The 22,141-nt window shown below is 32.9% G+C and overlaps 1 pseudogene; it reads left to right on the forward strand.

The window, feature by feature from the left end:
- The first annotated feature begins 18,683 nt into the window (after positions 1 to 18,683).
- LOC149263549 (aspartic proteinase nepenthesin-2 pseudogene) lies at positions 18,684 to 20,525 on the forward strand (annotated as a pseudogene).
- The last annotated feature ends 1,616 nt before the right edge of the window (positions 20,526 to 22,141 follow it).

A 22,141-nucleotide genomic window follows, 5' to 3' on the forward strand; every position in this document is an offset into this window, starting at 1 on the left:
AGCAGCAAGACTTGATAGATTTTTGGTGCAAAGCTCCTTCCTAATTCTTGGACTAGAATCCAGAATGCGCATTCTTCATAGCAGCGTATCAGATCACAAGCCTATTAGCCTAGAGCTACTTCCCCCAAGGATCTGGGGCCTATTCCTTTCAGATTTAGCTCTCTCTAGACCAAAAAGATAGACTTCATGGAAAAGGTCAGAGACTGCTGGAAAGATCCAGTCAAGGGATCAACCTTTTTTCTTTGGGAGGAAAAAATCAGAATGGTTAAAGCCATGCTAAAAAAATTGGGCTAAGACCCTGCCCAACCCTGTTGTGGAAAGGAAAAAAATACAAATCGCTCTAGAAAGTCAGCATCTACATCTTGAAGCAGCTGAAATCACTAAAGACGAGTTGGATAAGGAGGCCAAGCTTCAGTAAAATTTCCATAAGGTCTATCTGGCAGAAGAAGAGTATTGGAGGCTCAAGTCCAAAAGTCTTTGGCTCAAATCTGGCGATAGAAACTCCTCCTTTTTCCATAAACAAGCCCAAGTCAGGAAAGGCTGCATTTCCATCACTGAAATAAAAGAAGACAATTGCATACTGAAGGAATTTGCAAGCATAAAAAAGGTAGCCTTAGAGCACTTTGAGAAGCTGTATAGTGAAGACCTAGGAGCTGGGCAAAATGACACTCTACTAAACACTATCCCTAGCCTTATCACCTCCAAGATGAACGAGGCACTTGAAAGCAAAATCATTCAAAAGGAAGTCAAGGAGGCCTTTTTTGCAATGGATCTCAATAAAGCTCTAGGACTGGATGGTTTTACACCTAGATTTCTCCAGACCTGTTGGTAGATTGTTGAGAAGGAGTTATTCAAAATGATTCAGAAGTCCCAAGACTTTCAGAAGATTGAAGGTTGTACAAATTCAGCATTTCTCGCCCTCATTCCTAAAGAGAAAGGAGCAAACTCTTTTAGCAGATTTCGCCCAATCTCCTTATGTAATATTGGGTACAAAGTGATAGCTAATAGGTTGAAAAGAATTCTCCCCAAAATCATCTCGGACAATCAAGGTGGATTTATTCATGGTAGGCAATTGGTGGACAACTTCATTCTAGTTCAAGAGGTGATTCATTCCAGCCTACACCGAAAGGAAAAAGGTATCGTTATTAAATGATATCTAGCAAATGCTTTTGAGCGTGTTAGACATAGGTTTTTGTTTGATGTGTTGCAAAAACTGGGTTCGGTCAAAATTTCATCAAGTGGATCAGAGCATGTTTTTCAGAGCCTTGGATTGCCCCCTTGGTGAACGGTAGGGCTGCTGATTTTTTCAAAGCCTCTAGAGGGCTAAGGCAGGGGTGTCCCCTTTCACCCCTCCTATTCGTCCTACAGGCCTTTGTCCTCAACTTCTATCTAGATAAAAAGCAGCATGATCAAGACATCGCTAGCCTGTGCATTGCAAGAGGGGTAAAAAGCATCAATCATGCCCTCTTCACTAATGATACATTACTGCTGGGGGCTGCTTCTCTTCATTCAGCTATTAAATTCAAAGAAGTATTGGAAGACTACTGTAAGGTCTCAGGCAGTGTATTAAACAATGGTAAATGCCACAACTACTATTGGAATATTCATGCTTCAACTGCTAGCTCCATTGCCAGATGCCTCAGATTTACAGTCTCAACTTCTTGGTCCTTATTTAAATATCTTGGTCTGCCCATCTTTCACAAGAGGGCCTTGAGCAAAGACTGGTATCCCCAATTAGACAAATTCAAAGAAAAAATGCAAGCTTGGGGTTCCTCTTAGCTCAACATTGTCGGAAAATCAGTGCTCATTAAATCAGTGCTCAGCAGCCTTTCGTTATTTAAATTCTCTGTTCTCTTGGCCCCTGTGGGAATCATCAAAAAGATGGAGGAGCTAATCAGACAGTTCTTCTGGAAAGGAGGCAAACAAAATGAGAAGAGAATTTCCCTAGTCAATTGGGAAACAGTCACCAGACCAATACAGGAGGGAGGACTGAATTTCAAAGATCTCAGTGCTCAAGACCTTTCTATGGGAGCCAAATTGATTTGGAAAATAATAGCTCCTAATCCAGGTTGGGTACAAGTTGTACTGTGGAGGAAATACTTCAGAGGAACGAGACTAAGATGCTTGGATCAACCCAAAAATCAACTCAGAACTCCTTCCAGCATGTTCATCAATAGAATTGGCTCGCTGATAAGAAATCACTCCTTCTGGATACCAGGAAATGGAAAACGTATCCACATGTGGAATGACAGTATCCTGAATAGACCTCTGCTGGCAAAATCGAGAGACATGACAGAGTTGAAACATTGGATGTCAGATGCTAGCATCAACACACTGTGGGACCTCTCGAACTGGAAGGATGATGCTTGGATGAGCTGGAAACAACTTCCAGTTCCTCCCGACTTGCAATCAGAGCTGGCAATGCTCACCACGAAGATGCACGGGTTGGCTCCTATTCATGCACACAGGCAAGACGTGAGAGGTTGGGGCACAAATCGGGTAGGCTACATAGTAGCTCAGGGATACATTAAATGTCTAGAGCAACCCCACGTGCCTCCCAACCCTGCCCCCTGGGTAGGCATATGGAAAATCCCTTCAATTCCAAAAGTTGACCACTTCTGTTGGCTTCTCTACGATCAAAAAATTCTCACTGAAAGTAGGCTTCACAAATGGGGCATCTATGGGCCTTCTAGATGTATGTTGTGCAAGGAAAACTTAGAATCCGCCTTCAATCTCATGATCGAGTGCAAATTCGCAGCTTCTATATGGCAGGAGCTTCTTGTTTCCTGGAAATACAAGTTCATCTTCCCCTCCTCAGTTTCGGATCTGTTCACGGGCTAGATGGCCAGATATCCAAGCCCATTTCCAAAAAATAAAACAATCAGGACAGCGTGGAGTGCTTTGTCAAAATTCATCAGTTGGAAAGTCTGGCTGGAAAGGAACAGAAGGATATTTTGAAATAAGGAACAAGACTACAGAATAGTTGCCAACTTAGTGAAAACTCAGCTAGTTGAGTGGCTAGAAGACAAAGGAGATGATTCAAATCTAAGCCAACAGGACATAGATTTGGGAACTGCCCTCAATTTCAAGTTTCAAAAATCGAACAGCTCTCCTCCAACCCTCAAAGAATGGCAAATCAGGAAAAACGAAGAAGATTTTCAATCCTGGTTGTCCAATCAACCACTTCCCTCTCTCTTCTTTGATGGGGCAGCCAAAGGGAATCCAGGAATTGCTGGAGCTGGAGGGCTCATCATAAACCCAGATGACACATCTTCACATAGATTTGCTTGGGGATTAGGCCATTCCTCAAGCATACAAGCTGAAGCGATGGCCCTTTTTCAAGGAATCAAACTCCTCAAAGAGCTGGGCCTTGAGGAGGCAAATGTCTTTGGGGACTCCCAGGTTATCATCAAAGCAGTGGCGAGCAATTCTAGTCCAGCGGACCTGCAGCTAGCAAGGATAATTACAAGGATCAAAGGCATGGCAAAGTGCCTAAATCTAAAATATTTTCATGTTTTGAGAAAAAATAACAAAGAAGTAGACACTGAGGCAAATAAGGCAGTCCATTTAGCTACTGGCACTATTCTCAGAGATAAGGAAATCCTTTGGGAACCAATCCCCTAAAGAGCAATGTTTTATTGCATTCTTTTGCAACAGTTTGTTTGTATCTTTCAGCTCGGGAACTTAGCAGCAGAAGTGCACTATATTAAATGTAAAAAGAGGAACCTGATTAGAGTAGGCGTTAATTTCTGCTTCTCCTTTTGTAACCGAATTTGTGGCTCTTAGCCAATCAGTTAATGAAATCCCATAATCGTTCTTGTAAAAAAAAACTTGCGACCAACCCACTCAAATAAATCAATGGTTATTTTTATCATATTTATACTTTAGATAATGGTTATAAATGCATAAAAATACATGATAGTAATTTCCATTAACATTATTGAAATTGTGGAATTTACTTGAGAACCATGAGAAATCAATGCCTTAAGAATTCCTATATGGTATTTCCCTAGTTTTATATGTACATTGGTTCTCGATATAAATAATCCACAAAGGTCCTTTAATTTGAATTACCTCTTGATTGACGATCTTAACCTTTCTTATTCTATTTCCTTGTTAATATATTAATAATAAGTTCTAATATTATTAACAGGGGGAACAACTAAATGCCACAAAAGTCGTTCAATGGATTCTCCAAATAATACTCTTACAAACACATCTACAATGGAAATAACAATCAGTATACCACAATGCGGTCCATGGATGATATATTATCTTAAATTACAAAATTATTAGGCCTTTCATTCTACTTTCAATGATAAATTGACCACAACTTTCAATATTTACTTCATAAATCCCTAACTCAACAAGATTAAATGATCTATCATTGGTTGACAATTAATATCAATCTCATGAAAGACAAATCATGTATCATGTTAATATCAAACTCGTGAAAGACAAATCATGTTACATAAAATGTTACGTGAAAACTCTTACAATAATATTTTAATCAATAATTAATGTTAGATGTAATACTTTTGTGATCCATCTTGTAAATATATGTCCTTCAGATTAATGACATTATTAGGATTGGGTTGAACCAACTAATGTGGTTCATCCTGGACAAGGTGAAAAAATAAATCAATCTTCAAGAACAAATAACATGGATACTCTGGGCAATGATGCATCCATGCTATTTATTCTTGAAGATTGATTGATTTTTTCACCTTGTCCTGAGAATAAACCATATTAGTTGGTTCAAAACATTGACCAAATTCTAATAATATGATTATCCAAAAGACATTTATCAATAATTAATGTCAACTTCATAAAACAACAATCATATGGAAAAAAATTGATAAAAAATTCTTGCAATAATATCCTAATAAACCTTTCCCTTACTTTCAAATCTAATTATAACCCCACACAAAATTATATTTTTAATAATCACCATCACACTAATATGCTTCACAAATCCTTTTCAATGAAAAAATTATCCTTATATCTAAAAAATAATGAGATAAAGAACCTTCCTACCAACTTATTTAAACTAATGGAAAATTTATCCTTATATCTAAGGATAATGAGATAAAGAACCTTCCTAACAGCTTATTTAAACTAACAAAAAAAATTATAACAATAATAAATAACTCAACCAATAACTTAAAAATTACAACTTCCCCTCCAATTCTTTTCCTTATAATTTAGTCGCATTAAATTTGTTACAACCTCTATTCATATCACCAACCTTATGACCACTCCAATTCCAACCCTAACTAACCATAACGACCTTGGATCATTAAGATATCATGCCAAATGTCAATACTCAAACCCCAAGAATTTTAGTATGCCATACAGAAATTTACCTTCATATTTCATATTCATAAAAATTACACTAAGGGGGAATCTATATAATTTTAAATGACATTGCATATATCAAAACGATTTCGAGATTCGAATCAGCGAGTTAACAATTATGACTCATTGATGCAGAATCGAATAATTATTTTATTTATATTTTATAATCATATTTACAAAAATATGAATTATATTTTCTGTAAAACGTTGTGATAATTAAATATTTATATTATATTGTAAAAATATATATATAAAATTTCCAAATATTTAATTCAAATAAAACTTTGTTAAATTTATTGTGATATTCTCCTTATCCCTCAAACATCATATCAAACGTCACCTTTCGTGGATATCTCAACCATAGGATCAATTAAAAAAACGCATACCTCAATGTTACGTCCCATTAACGTAAAATTCACAATATATACTTTTTTTTTTCTAAGATATCTTAGAATCCAATTTTTACAATTAAAAATAATATAAATAAATAATTATTTAGTTTTATTATTGAATAATTTTTATTTTTTATTTTATTTAAAATGTCGTATATATTTTTTGTTATGTAATTTATAATATTAAATGTGTTAAAATTTTCAAAGTGTTAAATTTAATTATTGAGTAGACAAGTTCATTCTACAGTCCACTATGATCTACAATTCTATCTCTGCATCATTAGAGTTGAAATTTTGTTCATATTGGCCCAAATAAATAAAAAAATAAATAAAAAATAAAAATAAAAATAAATAACTATACAAAATATTTAAATAATGTCCATTCATAAAAAATTGCACGTGAAGAAATTGGATCCCTCTAGACTCATGTTAGATTTGTATTTAAGATAAATCTATGTTGGTTTTAGGACTTAGTATCCATCCGTTCCTTTCTTTAAAATAAAAATAAAAATTATATTCTAAATAGAAAAATAATGTCAACTATGATTAAAAAAAATGCTTTAGTAAAAAAAAATGTGTCTACAAGATGTTTAAATCTTATGCTTTTCAAAAATAATTCAAGAAGAGATTTAAATAAACTATTTGAAGATTTATATTAACTAATTTATGTCAATTTCAGCTTCATATATATCTATATATAAAAAAATAATTGTTAAAATAAAATATTTTAATGTTGTATATAAAAAATTATTCAATGTAGGTTACTACAAAAATATTTTAATACGAATTAATACTAACATATATTTAAAAATACATTAATAATAAAAAAATCATTTTAATTTGAATGTACATGTTATGTAAAATATTCTAATATCAATTATGTATATATTATATATCATTTAAAAAAAATATATTTATATATTATACAAAAATTAAGTTTTTAGGAATAAAACTTTGTTTGATCTTATATATATTCTATTTAACATTTAAAAATACAATAAAAATAAAAATTATATTCTAAATAGAAAAATAATGTCAACTATGATTAAAAAAAAAATGCTTTAGTAAAAAAAATGTGTCTACAAGATGTTTAAATCTTATGCTTTTCAAAAATAATTCAAGAAGAGATTTAAATAAACTATTTGAAGATCTATATTAACTAATTTATGTCAATTTCAGCTTCATATATATCTATATATAAAAAAATAATTGTTAAAATAAAATATTTTAATGTTGTATATAAAAAATTATTCAATGTAGGTTACTACAAAAATATTTTAATACGAATTAATACTAACATATATTTAAAAATACATTAATAATAAAAAAATCATTTTAATTTGAATGTACATGTTATGTAAAATATTCTAATATCAATTATGTATATATTATATATCATTTAAAAAAAATATTTATATATTATACAAAAATTAAGTTTTAGGAATAAAACTTTGTTTGATCTTATATATATTCTATTTAACATTTAAAAATACAATTAAATAATAAAATTTTACACGGTAAAGAAATTTATGAGTGAAGAAATTTGATCCCTCTAAATTCATACTAGAACCATACAAAAAATAAATCTACATTGCAAAAAAAACTCTTAACATTTATAATTACCTGAACTTTAACCTATTTCCTTTAAACAAATAAAATTCACATTCATGATATATATATATATATATATATATATATATATATATATTCAGGACCGAAATGACGCATTTACGTATCAATCCAGCTGTATATTTAACACAACCAATTTTTGACATCGAAAGATTCGTTGAGCTTTTGTCGCTAACAAATTTGATAGCAAAAAAATGCGCAGAAGTCAAATTTGATGCGGACGCCCATTTTAAGTCGTTCCGGCTTATGTTGAGATTCTTAAAGACTGATTGTGATCCCACACCTTCCCTCAGAAATTCATTAACAAACTACGGAATCTTCTGTAAATAATTCTCAGTTTTGTTGAAATACACGGTAGCAAAATAATTGAGTGTTAGAGAATTTTTTTAAATAAGTTCAACTATTCAAGGCGTTTATCAGGGAGAAAACAAAGGGTTAGTTGGCCGTATATTCAGCTCAAAGCTCCATAGTCATGGCGGAGATTCCTACACAGTATTATACGCAGCCCCACCATTAGAATCTCTCGCCACTTCATTTAATTCTAATTGTGAGAACATTTAAAGAGGACAAGTCGGGTACTGTAAGTGACCCCATGTCAGTTGGTTCGTCATCGCAGGGGTCGCTGGCAAACCTAACGGACCCAATTCTTGAATTAACGTCAAAATAGGAAACCTGAAAGCACACGTTATGTTAATACTGACCACTTCTGCTTCTCTCCCGTTTCTTTTATTTGCCGTCAAGCAGTCGAAATGCCGTGTCTGCAAGTTACCCTATTCAAATTGTTGAGATGGAAAGGTCTGACAAGGGGAATGGTTGAGTGGTTTACAAAATTGGACCATTAGCAAGGAGTTTGGTGCTGGTCCATTCCTTTGTTTGGGGAACTATAACTAAAAATTGACTGATGGCTTTTTGTTTTGTTAGGCTTATCAAACTACAGCTAAAAATTGACTGATGCTATGTTTTGTTAGGCTTATGAGAACGGTAATTTTCAAATTTAGGCTTTCTTAAAAACAAATTTGTTTTAAACATTTTGTAATTTGTAATTTGAAGATGGGTAATTTTAAAATTAGAAAACGATGTTAATTTTTTTATAATTATTATTTTATCTAATTTAAGGCCACTGCTAATTTAGACACCAAATTGTTGTATGAGACTTCTTGTTTGTGGGATAAAGGATCTACTATAATAATTATTATTATTCACTCTACCCCTCTGGTTTTGATGTTGTGGCCTCTTAGGAGGAAATACTTACTCTTAACCATTAGGCCAACTCACGCTGTATTAACACCTAAAAACAATTACTATAAGATTTTTTCTTGTTTGAAAAAATACGAGGATATACCTATGCTCTATATATATAAAATTAAAATTATTTTTAAATATGAAAATGATTGCTCAAATTTTATAAAAAAATATATAAAATTATTAGAAATTTAAATATTTAAAAAACTATATTTAAATTTTCAAACTTTAAATTTTTATCAAATATTTTAATAAAATTAAATAAAAATCATGTTGAATTAATGAAATTATCTATATTAAACATGAACATTAAATATAATTTATTAAATTATCGTTACTTATTTTAAAATTTGAATTTATTTCTACATTAAAAATAACATTTTATTCATTTAAAATTATAATTTTTTTCATTAAAAATAACAATTCCATTAATTAAAATTTACACTTTTAATAAAATTTAAATATAAAATATGAAAAACCATTCAACAACTTTAACATTTCTATTATTGTTAAGCATTTTAAATTAATTTAAAATTAGATGTAAACATGCCATAAAAATATTTATATCTTTAAATTATATTTTATATTTTCTTTATAAACACGTACTCTATATATACTTCGGTGAAAAAGTTAAACACGTTCTCTATATATACTTCGGTGAAAGAGTTCCGAGGCTCGGTGAAAGAGTTAAAAACATACTCTATATATTCTTGGCATATATTCTTACTCTATATATTCTTCGCATATATTCTTCGGTGAAAGTGTTTGAGGTTCGGTGAAAAAGTTAAACACGTACTCTATATATTCTTCGGTGAAAGTGTTCTAAGGCTCGGTGAAAGAGTTAAAAACATACTCTATATACTCTTGGCATATATTCTTACTCTATATATTCTTCGCATATATTCTTCGGTGAAAGTGTTCTGAGGCTCGGTGAAAGAGTTAAAAAACATACTCTATATATTCTTGGCATATATTCTTACTCTATATATTCTTCGCGTATATTCTTCGGTGAAAGTGTTCTGAGGTTCGGTGAAAAAGTTAAACACGTACTCTATATATTCTTCGGTGAAAGTGTTCTAAGGCTCGGTGAAAGAGTTAAAAACATACTCTATATATTCTTGGCATATATTCTTACTCTATATATTCTTCGCATATATTCTTCCGTGAAAGTGTTCTGAGGCTCGGTGAAAAAGTCAAAAACGTACTCTATATATAGTTCGGTGAAAGAGTTCTGAGGCTCGGTGAAAGAGTTAAAAACATACTCTATATATTCTTGGCATATATTCTTACTCTATATATTCTTCGCATATATTCTTCGGTGAAAGTGTTCTGATGCTCGGTGAAAAAGTTAAACACGTACTCTATATATTCTTCGGTGAAAGTGTTCTGAGGCTTGGTGAAAGAGTTAAAAACATACTCTATATATTCTTGGCATATATTCTTACTCTATATATTCTTCGCATATATTCTTCGGTGAAAGTGTTCTGAGGCTCGGTGAAAGAGTTAAAAACATACTCTATATATTCTTGGCATATATTCTTACTCTATATATTCTTTGCATATATTCTTCGGTGAAAGAGTTAAAAACATACTCTATATATTCTTCGTTGAAAGTGTTCTGAGGCTCGGTGAAAGAGTCTGCGGGTTGCGGTGGGCACGGGCGATTTGCAGTCAGTTACCAAAGATTACCAAAGGCAGACAGGCGATCTGCAGTCAGGTTTTCTGATATCAGGTGCACACATTCCTTATCTTTTTCTTTTTCTAATACATATTTGCTCATATAATTTCAAGTATGAATATTTCACCACAGTTACCAAAGATTACCAAGGGAAGACCTAGCACAGTTACTCTACAAGGCCTTTATGAGTATATAGAGTCTTTAGAGAAACGTAGAGAAGAAAGAGAAGCCAAGCTACAAAAAGAGTTAGAAGCCATGCTGGAAAATAAATTTGCATCTCTTGAAGACACGATCCAAAAACAAATAGAAAATAAAATAGAACTGCTAGAGAATAAAATGGAGGCAATGGAGACTAGACTGCAGGTTATAGAAAAACATAACCAAGATACTAACCAACCATCCCAGCAAGGAGATGCTGATACTTTAGAGAGTCTTAAAATGAAAGACATGATTAAAGAACTAGAAGAAAAAGTTAATAGCCGCCTCACCCTAAATAATGTGGTAGATAAGTTAGATATCAAACCAATTAAAGATGAAATGAAAAAATTAATAGAATTAGACCACGAACGTAACAAAAGGGCCTTAAACCTTATAATATTCGGTTTAAAAGAGGAAGTAGATGAGGATACTTTAGCCTTACTCCAGACAGAACTACATAATAGATTACAAATTGAAACATTGTGTCTTACAGAAGCAACAAGGTTGGGGAAATTAACCGAGAATAAAGGAAGACTAATCCGCATAAAGGTGAGCTCCACTGATCATAAGCACGACATACTTAGTAAAACCTCAAGTCTAAAAGGAACGGGAATATTCATAAATGAAGATCTCATTCCAGAAGACCAAGCAGAATTAAGAAAGGAGGTTGAAACGGTAAAAGAAGCTAGAAAGGAAGGAAAATGGGCAGTAATCAGAAATAGAAAAGCCTTTATTCAAGATAGTAATCAATAGCAATTAAACATGCTCCGGATCCTTTCTTGGAATTGTCGGGGCTTCCCATGGAACAAAGGCCCCAAGCTAAGTTGGATTTCAAATGATGTTGATATTATTTTGCTAGTTGAAACTTGGGAGCATGAAGAATCTAAGGTCCCTAACATAGATGGCTTTACGCTATGGTCTACCTGGAACAAGCGATCCTCTCGTAGAGGCATTGGGGGAATAGCTTGTTACATTAAGAAGAACATCTCCCCCCATGTTAGGATTTATAAAAATGACCCTCACAACCAATATAGTTGGATAGAGATCAAAGACATTAATAATAAAAAGTCCTACATAGCAATATGTTATTTTCCCCCCATTAATTCTAACTTCTATAAGAAGAAGAATCTAGATAAAACTAACCCTTATAATGGTTTAGAGAATGATATTTCTAGCCTAAGGAATGACGGTAATATCCTTTTAATAGGTGACTTTAATGCTCGAACTTCAAACAACCAAGCTATTATTCTAAGCAATCATTCCAACCCTAATCCTCTTTGGTTAGACGAAGACCCTACTCTGGCTAGCAGGTACAAAAGGAACTCTGAAGATCTCGGGGAAAATTTGTTTGGGTCAGAGCTAGTCAAGCTCTGTAGTGCTCAGGATCTCATAATTTGGAACGGTCTAAAGAAGTGGCCCAAATCTAGCAAGATGACCTACATCCATGGACTTGGTAGCAGTGTGGTAGACTACGCTATTTCCGATCTCCCATTATACAACGAAATAATAAATTTTGACATCTTAAACGACCACGAACCTGACTCTGATCATAGGCCTTTACTTATAACTCTCAATTTTGTCATGCATAGAGTTCCCATAGAAAATAATACTTATAGCCAAAAGAACTTAATATTTGATAGAAATAAAAATGATCTCTTTCTAAATGAATTAAAAACTAATTTGCTTCATTTATCTAATATAGACAACATAGAAGACCTCTATCATAATTTTACTACAACCCTCTCATATTCTATTAACAAGTTCTCAATTGAAGTTTCAAATAATAAAAGAAATAGCAAAACCAATCCATGGTATGACAAAGATTGTAAAAGTGCAAGGAGAGCAATTAAGGAAGTTGTTGATGAATCTCTTAAAATGGACAAGATAAAAATATACAAAGCCCCAACTAAAAGGAAAAAGAGGTAGTACATTCGTCAAAGACAGGAGAATCTCTTACACCTCTCTAAGGTAGCTCCTAAGAAATTTTGGAGGCAGATTCTAACTAGGAAGACTAAGGATAATAATAAAATTGCTCTTCACGATTGGAATTCCTATCTTAAAAAGATTTATGAATCTCCAAATGTCATGGATAATTTAGAAACCCTTCTCACAACGAAAGAAGTTTTCTCTTTAGAAGACATTAAGTTTGGGGTTAATCGCCTCGCTAATGGGAAAGCTAAGGACATTGAAGGTTACCAAGCGGAAATCTTAAAAATTGGAGGTCTTGTCCTCATCCCCCACATCCACAAGCTTTTCAATCAAGCAGTCAAGCAAGGGTTCCCTAAACCTTGGACTGAGAGCCTCATTATCCCTATTTTTAAAAGTGGGGATACAAATAACCCCTCTAATTATCGAACAATTATGATCAGCCCTCTCTTAGCCAAGTTATATGGTAGTATTTTGGAAAAGAAGTTAAGCATATGGCTTGAAAGTGAACGTAAGCGGGCTAAAGGCCAAGCAGGTTTCAGAAGGCATCACTCAACAATAGACCACCTTGTTACGCTTAGGATCATTGCGGAGGAATGTCGTAATGATAAATCCAATTTATTTTGTTGCTTTGTGGACTTTAGAAAGGCTTTCGATACGGTTCCTAGATACAACCTTTGGAATAGATTAGAAGAGCTAAAGGTTCCTCTTGAGTTGAGAGTTGCTGCTATAAGGTTATACGAGAATGTAATTGCCAAGCTAAAGAGCAATGAAGGGTGGTCGAAAGATATTAAGTGTAACATCGGAGTTAAACAAGGTTGCCCCCTCTCCCCTACCCTATTTGGCATTTACATCGATAAGCTCGAAGGCTATTTAGAGGAAGCAGGATGTGATGGCACGATCTTAGCTGGGATAGTCGTCACCCTTCTTCTTTATGCTGACGATATTGTTCTTTTGGCAAGGTGCCCATCTGATCTTAATAAGCAACTCAGGCTTCTTAAGGATTTCTGCTCTACCATGGGTATGACTGTTAACACTGACAAAACAAAAGTTATGATTATCAAATCCAAGAAGGACACTTACGCTAATTTTATGTATGACAATAATAACTTGGAGGAAGTGTATTCTTACAAGTACCTAGGAATTGATATTCATCACAAGCTCAACTGGAACCATAGCATTGAGAAAAGGATTAATGGGGGGTGGAAAGCTTACTTTGGTCTTGAAAATAATTGTAAAATAGCAAACCTTGTAATGTGGGATAAAAAGAAGTTCCTCTTTGAAACTTTAGTCACTCCTGTTATCTTATATGGCTGTGAGGTTTGGGGTTGCAGTATCTCTAGAGAATCATGGAGAAAGATTGAGCAAATCCAGAAGCGTTTTATAACTTATAACGTGAAAATTAAAAGTAATACACCCTATCCTATTCTCCTTATAGAAGCAGGTCTTTCCCCTATTGAGAGCCTAGCTATGCTTAGGTTTCTGTTGTACAAGCACAAAATCAGTAACATAGACGATCATAGACTTCCTAAGCTAGCTTTAAATTCTAGCCAAAACCACCTAAGGCTCAATCGAGGGTGGCATAAAGACACAAGGGCCTGGTTAAACTATTGGGAGATCAACGAAAATGATGCATTGAAAAACATAAATAACATTAAAGATATTGTTACTTCTAAGTTCAAAGAAAAAATGTGGTGTGAGAAAGACTTAGCGGCTAAAAGAAAATTAAGTTATTATAAGAAGGTCATCAACCCCACCCTAAAAGATCAAAAGTATCTCTCTATTTTAACTAGCTCAAAGAAGAAAATTAATATAGCAAAGATTAGAACGAATTCTCATGAGCTCCATAGTGAAACAGGTCGTTGGGCAGTTCCTAAAACGCCATGGACGGAAATGATCTGCCATATATGTGAGAATAGGAACATCGAGGATGAAAACCACTTCCTCTTAGAGTGCCCTGCGTATAACCACATTAGATCTCAGTGTCACAATCTTTGTTACAATACTGACCTTCCTAGCCTTTTACAATGTCAAAATTATAGTGAGCTCAGGAGGCTTCTCTCCAAGCTTTTTGAGCATAGGAATAAAATCTTAAATCAAAATAGATAATTTGTTTATTTAGGTCCGATAGACCATTATTTGGCTTCAGCGGACGTTAACCATCATTATCATCATCATCATCATCAATAAATAGATTATGTTTTATTATTAGTTAAAAAACTAAAACCCATAATATTCTAGAAATATATATTAAATACTTTGAACTGCTGCATTTTATAATAATAATAATAGTTAGATTTTATTAATGTAATTGATTTTAAAGAATTTTTTTCATATATAAATAATCAAATTCAAAAATTCTTGTATACGAGACATTTACCCTAAATCCTATATTAAAAACTAAAATAACCTAAATTAAATATAATGCTTAAATCCGTATACCCTAAATCTTATATTAAAAACTAAAATAACCTAAATTAAATATAATGCTTAAATCCGTATATCTTAAAACACACCTTAATTTAGTAACTCACAAACCTATTAACCATTTATAATTATGACCCAAAATATATTTATATTCATCACAACATTACACCTTTTCATGATATTCAAATTTTCATGGCAAATAAAGCAAAAATAAATTTTAGTATTAAAATTCAAAAAAACAATAAAAAAATATCTAATAACATTATGATAAATTAAATCATTTTTATTTTTATTAGAAATTAATGTTATTTCGATTTAGGTTAATTTTCAATTTGTTATTCTACATTTTTTTCTATAGTTACATTTTAAAGATTCATATTCAATAAATAATTATTTATATAATCATAATATTTAACTTATTATTTTTTAAAGTATTTTTTTAATTTGGTAAGATTGTATCTTTTATATGTCTAATATATCACTTCAATTAGAACAGAGAATTGAATCAGAGACTTTACATCAAAAAGTATTTATCTGAAATTTTATAAATCACAAAATAATCATTTATATTAAATATTTTGTTTAAAATTAATTATAATATTATATGGTGGAACTCATGGCCATCAAGCAATGCTTAGAAATTCTGATTAATTCCAATTTACATAACACAATCATAGAGGCAGACTCTGAATTAACAATTAATTCGGTCAAAAAGATAGGCACTGGCACAGCTCCAGATAAAGTTATGCATCATTGGAGACTTTTGCAGGTCCATCAACGTATTAAATGACACCTAAGAATCCTAAGAACACTTAGATTGATAGATCTGGCTAAAGAAGGGGTGCTTTGTATAAGAGACAACAAGAGCGGTTCGTGGGAGTTGGTACCTGCAGCAAAACTGCATGAGGACTGCCACACTCTCGCAAGCACAGATAGGGAGCATTATCAGTACATGAAGGAGAAGCAACTCGTTGAAAATTAAGCAGATGGATGATAAGGGTTCGGCTTTCAAAAGAAGACTCAAGAATCGACACAACAGGGTAGGGGGAAGAGCGTGAAGCTAAACCACGGTAAAAAGAGTTTGGCTACAGTTAAAGTGGAAGCAGTTTAATAGGATTGCTGCCAGTAACCAATCAACACATGGCTCGAGGAGGAGAGTTAACACCGCCTTTATTGGGCGAGTATTCCTCGTTCTTCTTTTCAGCCCGATATTCTTTTCAGCCGTTGGATATAGTAAAAGCAAATCAACGGCTAAGGATCGTTGTGCAAGTTGGCGGGTCCGAGTTATCTTCCGTGCAAGTTATTCTTTTTAGCCGTTGGATCTAGTAAAAGCAGATCAATGGCTAAGGACCATTATGCAAGTTGGCGGGTCCGAGTTATCTTTCTTGCATGTTACTCCTCAAGATTGGGATCGGTGGAATTTGAGCAGACTACTTGCTCGAGGGTTATCCCCTAGCGGTCCCAAACTCTGTTTACTGTGGTCTCTATTTCCTCGTGGGGTCTGCTTAAGACTTTTTGAGTTTACTTGTTTTAGTTCTGATTTCTATCTTCCTCTGTTAGATCTCGGAAGCTAGACGGTGCATGCAAGTTGTTTTGTTTTCTCTATTTCCTCGGGTCTGCTTAAGACTTTTTAAGTTTACTTGTTTTAGTTCGGATTTCTATCTTCTTCCACTAGATCTCGAAAGCTGGATCAAATGGTGTAGGCAAGTTGTTTTGTTTTGTGGGCCCTTGGCTTGGATCTTGAGCCGCTGGCTCAGTACCCAAAGCTCAAGGTGCTAGTTAACCCTATGGCCCTCCTCTGGGTTTGTTGTATTTCATGTAATCTATTTTTTCAGCTACAAGTGAATAGAAGGACCAACTATTGCTTGAGCAAAAAAAAACCAATAAATAAAATATAAAATAAATAATATAATATTATTTATATTTATTATTAAAATTTTAAGTTTTAATAAATAATTTCATATTAACATATTTTGCGATTTAATTTGAAAATGACGTAAAAAGAATTGAAAAACATATAATTTTTTCTCAATCAGCAAAATAATTTTAACATTATTTGTGAATACATAGATTTAATTTGAAAATGATGTAAAAAGAATTGAAAATGACATAATTTTTTTTAAATTAATCAAATAATTTCATGTTTAAATACATTAATTTTAAGTCTAGTTTAATTAGATTGTTTTTTTGTTTTAAAAATTATGGAAATTTTGGTAATATTTTGATAAACATTAGTAGAGATTTTTGTAAATTCAAGTTATAATTGTCAAATTTTAAAATTTTATGTGCTCTAGAAGTTTTTGCTGGTGCTGAATTTATTTCCATCATAAAAACATGATTCAAACACCACAGTTACAAAATTTCTTAAATTTTTTACCAAATTCCAATACTTTTGACTCTCCAAACAATTATTCCTTAGTAGACTATGCCTTAATTTAATATGTTGTAAAATTTAAATATGATGATTCGTTGATTTGAAATATATATAGAAAAAAATGACAGCACTTTTGTAGTTTTTCAATGCATACATTATATTTATAATAAAATATAAGTAGCGTGATTCTTTTTAATACGTTGTTGGTATTAAATAGATTTATATTTATAAAATATAAATAGTTTGGTAGTTTGATTCTGTTAGAATATCAACATAAGTTAGTCGACGGGAAGAAAAAATAACATGATTAGGTGGCATACTTTACATCAAAATTTTATGATACTGAAGCAATATGGAGCCGATAGATGGAAATGTTTAACCATATCAAACCAACACCATATAATGCAATATATCCGCATCAAAGAAGTAGCTAAAAAATGGCATTGAAAATTTTGAGCATTTATATCTAATGATTCATGGAATGTAAGACCAATTTGACCATGAAATATGTTTTTTTTTAATTTTGGGTATTTCCAACCCATCTTTATTGGGAGAGTTGGATTGGAATTTTAATTTTAAATTATGAAGTTTATATAAGAGTTATTTTTAATGTGATTTTTTTGGAAGTTTTTCTGGTTTAATTTCTCTAAAATCTAATAGGAATTTATTGAAATCACAAGCTTGATAGGTAACCCTATGCAATTGAATTGACCTAGGGGTTTTCAAGGGTGCTGAATCCATATACACAGTCAAAAAATTAGTTTAAATAAGACAAATCAAGCTTTCCTTGAAATTTTTCTACCAGATTCCTGGTGCCTGAAAGTCCAAAACATTGCACTAAAAACAACTAAGTTTATATATATAAAATTAACCTGTTAAATTTGTTTATATATTAAAAAGATATTTTAAATAATAAAAATAAAAATATTAATTGAAAAGAAATAAAATATATACATATGTGATTTAATTTTCTTTTGTTAATTTATGGGAGTTATTATATTATTAATTTGTAGTTTGAGTCACTATGATTTAGAGGTATCTACCTCATCAAAATCACAACAAGATTGCATCTTGATCACACCAGCACTTAGCATGACTAGATATTTGTCTTTTGACTTTTGAATTAGTAAGTTTTATACCACTAAATACCTCTAATAAACACGTTATCACCCTCTAAACATATACTTATAACCAAATTTGAAAAAAATCAGAATCTTAAAAAACCATTTCGCTAAATTCCGAAGGGCAAAATCCAAAATCTAAAATATTTAAAATATGCCATATTCAAATTTGTGAAATTATTAAAATTGAAGCCAGAATAATCAAATCAGAAGAATAAAAATATAGGTTTACGCTCAGTACTATTGGTTGTACTACTCTACTGCAGGTGGGATAGATTCTTCCATTTAACTGAAAGAGGAACATTATACGGACTTGTGGCCTCCAATAAATACAGTGCATCCCCCCCTACAATAACACACAATCTTTCCATTGAATCTTCCTGTTAGGCTGTCCTCATTTCCTTTCCCTAGAAAATAGCTATAGACCAGACATGGCTGGACAATCAGCTGCATCTCCTGCTAATCCCATCAAACGTTTGCTTATTCATTTATGGCTGCTATCTATACTTCGTTTGATGCAATGCAGGGATCTATACAAGTCTCCAATTCATGAACCTCTTATTGGATTGAGAATAGAGCTTGTGAATAGAGATTCACTGCACTCCCCAATTTTTCCAGGCAACATTACATCCACTGAGCGCTTCAAACGAGCACTGCAACGCAGTCAAGAGAGGCTTGAAAAACTGCAGCTCTCTGTACTTCCAAATTCTGATAAATTGGCTGATAAAGATGTGGTTTCTCCAGTGAGTGCAGGAACTGGAGAATTCCTGATGCAGATAGCAATTGGTACTCCATATCTATCCTATTCTGCAATTCTGGACACCGGCAGTGACCTGACATGGACGCAGTGCAAGCCCTGCAGTTCTTGCTATAAGCAGCCAACTCCAATCTTTGATCCTTCCAAGTCTTCAACTTACAGTACGGTACCCTGCTCAAGCTCTCTGTGCCAGGCTCTGCCAATCTCTGATTGCAATAATACAGAGTGTGAATACTTGTATACCTATGGTGACTACTCCTCCACCACGGGGATCCTTGCATACGAGACATTTACCCTTTCTTCTCAGCAAGTTCCCAAAATTGCTTTTGGTTGTGGCGAGGACAATGAAGGCAGTGGCTTCCGCCAAGGGGCTGGGTTAGTAGGCTTTGGACGAGGCCCCTTATCCTTCATTTCACAGATTGGCCCATCGGTGGGTAATTTGTTTTCTTACTGTCTCACGTCTGTTACTGATTCAAGTTCCCAAACCAGCCCCCTGCTTCTAGGTCAGGGTGCTAGCTTGAATTCCCCGACTTTCAGCTCCACTCCTCTGATTCAAAGCAGCTCGCAGCCAACTTTCTATTATCTCTCGTTGGAGGGAATTAGCTATGGTGGTCAGTTATTGGATATCCCTGCTGGTACCTTTGATCTTCAATCCGATGGCAGTGGCGGTCTTATCATAGACTCTGGAACAACAGTCACATATCTGGCACAGGCTGGTTACGATAGTGTGAAGAAAGCTGTGCAGTCCGCCATTAATCTCCCGACGGCCGATGGGTCTGCCATCGGACTGGACCTCTGTTATAGTGGCTCTTCAAAAACAAGCTTTCCCACCATGACTTTTCACTTCAAGGGAGCAGATTACAGTTTGGCTCAAGAGAATTACATATACGTTGACAGCAGTGGCATAATCTGCCTTGCCATGTTACCGAGTTCTGGCATGTCCATATTTGGTAATATTCAACAGCAGAACTACCAAATACTTTATGACAACGGGAAAAACACGCTCTCCTTTGCGCCTACAGTCTGTGACACCCTTTAGGCAAACCGATTCACATGGGTTTTCAAGTATTTGTTCTACTTTCAATTACAGCATTCCTGCCATTGGTTTAGTGATGTGTATAAATTAATTGGATGGTATGGGTTTAGTTTTTAGGTTCAAATTTCAAATTTTATTGGGAGGGGATAGGATAGAAGTGTTTTTAGGAAGAAATTTCTTTAGAAATCTTCAAACTTGAACACCATCTTTATGATAAACATTCTATTATAAATAGAATAGTCTTTTTCTATCCAATAAAATGGTAGCCCATGTTGGGCTCAGTATTTTAGTTAGGTTGTCTTTTATCTTCGAGCCACCTGGCTCAGAAGTTAACTATTCAATTTAAATTTATTTTGCAAGTTAAAAAAATAGAGCTTTTATTCCTTTTAGCTTTGTCTATAGTTTTTTTTTAAAATCTCATATATATATATATATATATATATATCTTTTAAATCCTTTCTAATCCTGAGATTCTATCCCTATATTCATCTGTAAGTAAGCAAAATATACAGCATATGTCCACTTAATGACCCCTTTCAGATTGTCCGAAAAGGTGAACGATATAATGTTTCCATCTTGATCAGATTCCTTCGTCATAATAAGAAACAATTATATATAAACTATAGAATGTTCGATTCCAAATCAATTATATGTGAATTATGGAAAGTTCGATTCCAGATTTTATTCATCTGTGAATTGCTTTATTAAAGAAAGGCTACAATTGCGAAAGCCAAAAAGACTGGGTGCATACAAAAAATCCTTTCTGGCTGAATACAAAAAAAAGTCCTTTTTGAAATATTAATAGTGAAAACAACAAAAGGTCACTTGGGATAGCATAAGCAGTGAAGATTATGAATCCGAAAAATTAATTTGTAAAAGTTTAATATCACGAATCTGAAAATTAATCTGTAAAATTTTTGTAATTATGCATAAATTAATATTTTTATGTTTTATAAAAATGGGAAAAATTGCACTTTTTCTGGTAGCTTCTCGTCGATAAAATGCATGTGTCATCCTGTTTTGAAAACACATCTTTTATAAATGCATCCTCGGTGTACTTCTCTGTAAATAGTTTTTCCAAATGGGGAAACTGAAACTCTTTTCGCTAAGGAAAATCCTACATTTGCCCTTCCCAAATGAGCCGGCGTGGCCACCGTTAAGAGCACCAGAGCGCCATGGTTGACATTTTTGCGGGGACTAGTTGGGGGATTAAATAGTTTATCCTTAAAATGGAATTTTTAAATATTTAATTAATATTATAAATATGAGTTTGAAAGTGCAGAAAATATCAAGGACAAACGTAATAAAGATATATAGTGAAAGAAATAATTAAATTATTTCTATTTAAATTATTCTATGAACCGTTGTATCTAATTTGAAAGTAAAAATATGAACAATTATATCGAAATTGAAAGTAAAAATAAGATAGGTAAGCGGATGGGACCTAAGAGATAAGTATCATGATTAAACCTTATTAATTAATTTTTTTTGTACTTACCCAAGTTAATATTATTGCATATTTGAACTAAAGGAAAAGTAATCATAAATGTGAATTTTATGTTATAATTTTCACTTTATATTTACACCTTTTTTATCACAAATGTGGGTGAAGAGGACAGCCTTGTACTTTATTTTTGAGTGGTAATTGTTTTAATATTATTGGGTTGTTACTTATCTCTAATACCTTTTTTATCACAAATGTGGGTGAAGAGGACAGCCTTGTACTTTATTTTTGAGTGGTAATTGTTTTAATATTATTGGGTTGTTACTTATCTCTAATACTCTTTTGGCAAAAATGCCTTCCCATGTTTATGTTTGTTTGACATGTTATATATATATATATATATACCTTCTCATGTTTATTTTTGTTTGATATGTTTTATATATATAATACTATATATTTTTTTTGTCCACGGGATTTTTGATAGATGGTGAGTAGGTACGTTGTTAAGACATTCCTAGATGTTAAGTCATTGGTTCAATTCTTTGTCTGATTCGAGTGT

Source organism: Pinus tabuliformis, chromosome 6 (assembly GCF_031772625.1).
Source record: "Pinus tabuliformis cultivar Carrire ecotype Pingquan chromosome 6, CPIR1, whole genome shotgun sequence".
In the NCBI taxonomy this organism is placed as follows: Eukaryota; Viridiplantae; Streptophyta; class Pinopsida; order Pinales; family Pinaceae; genus Pinus; species Pinus tabuliformis.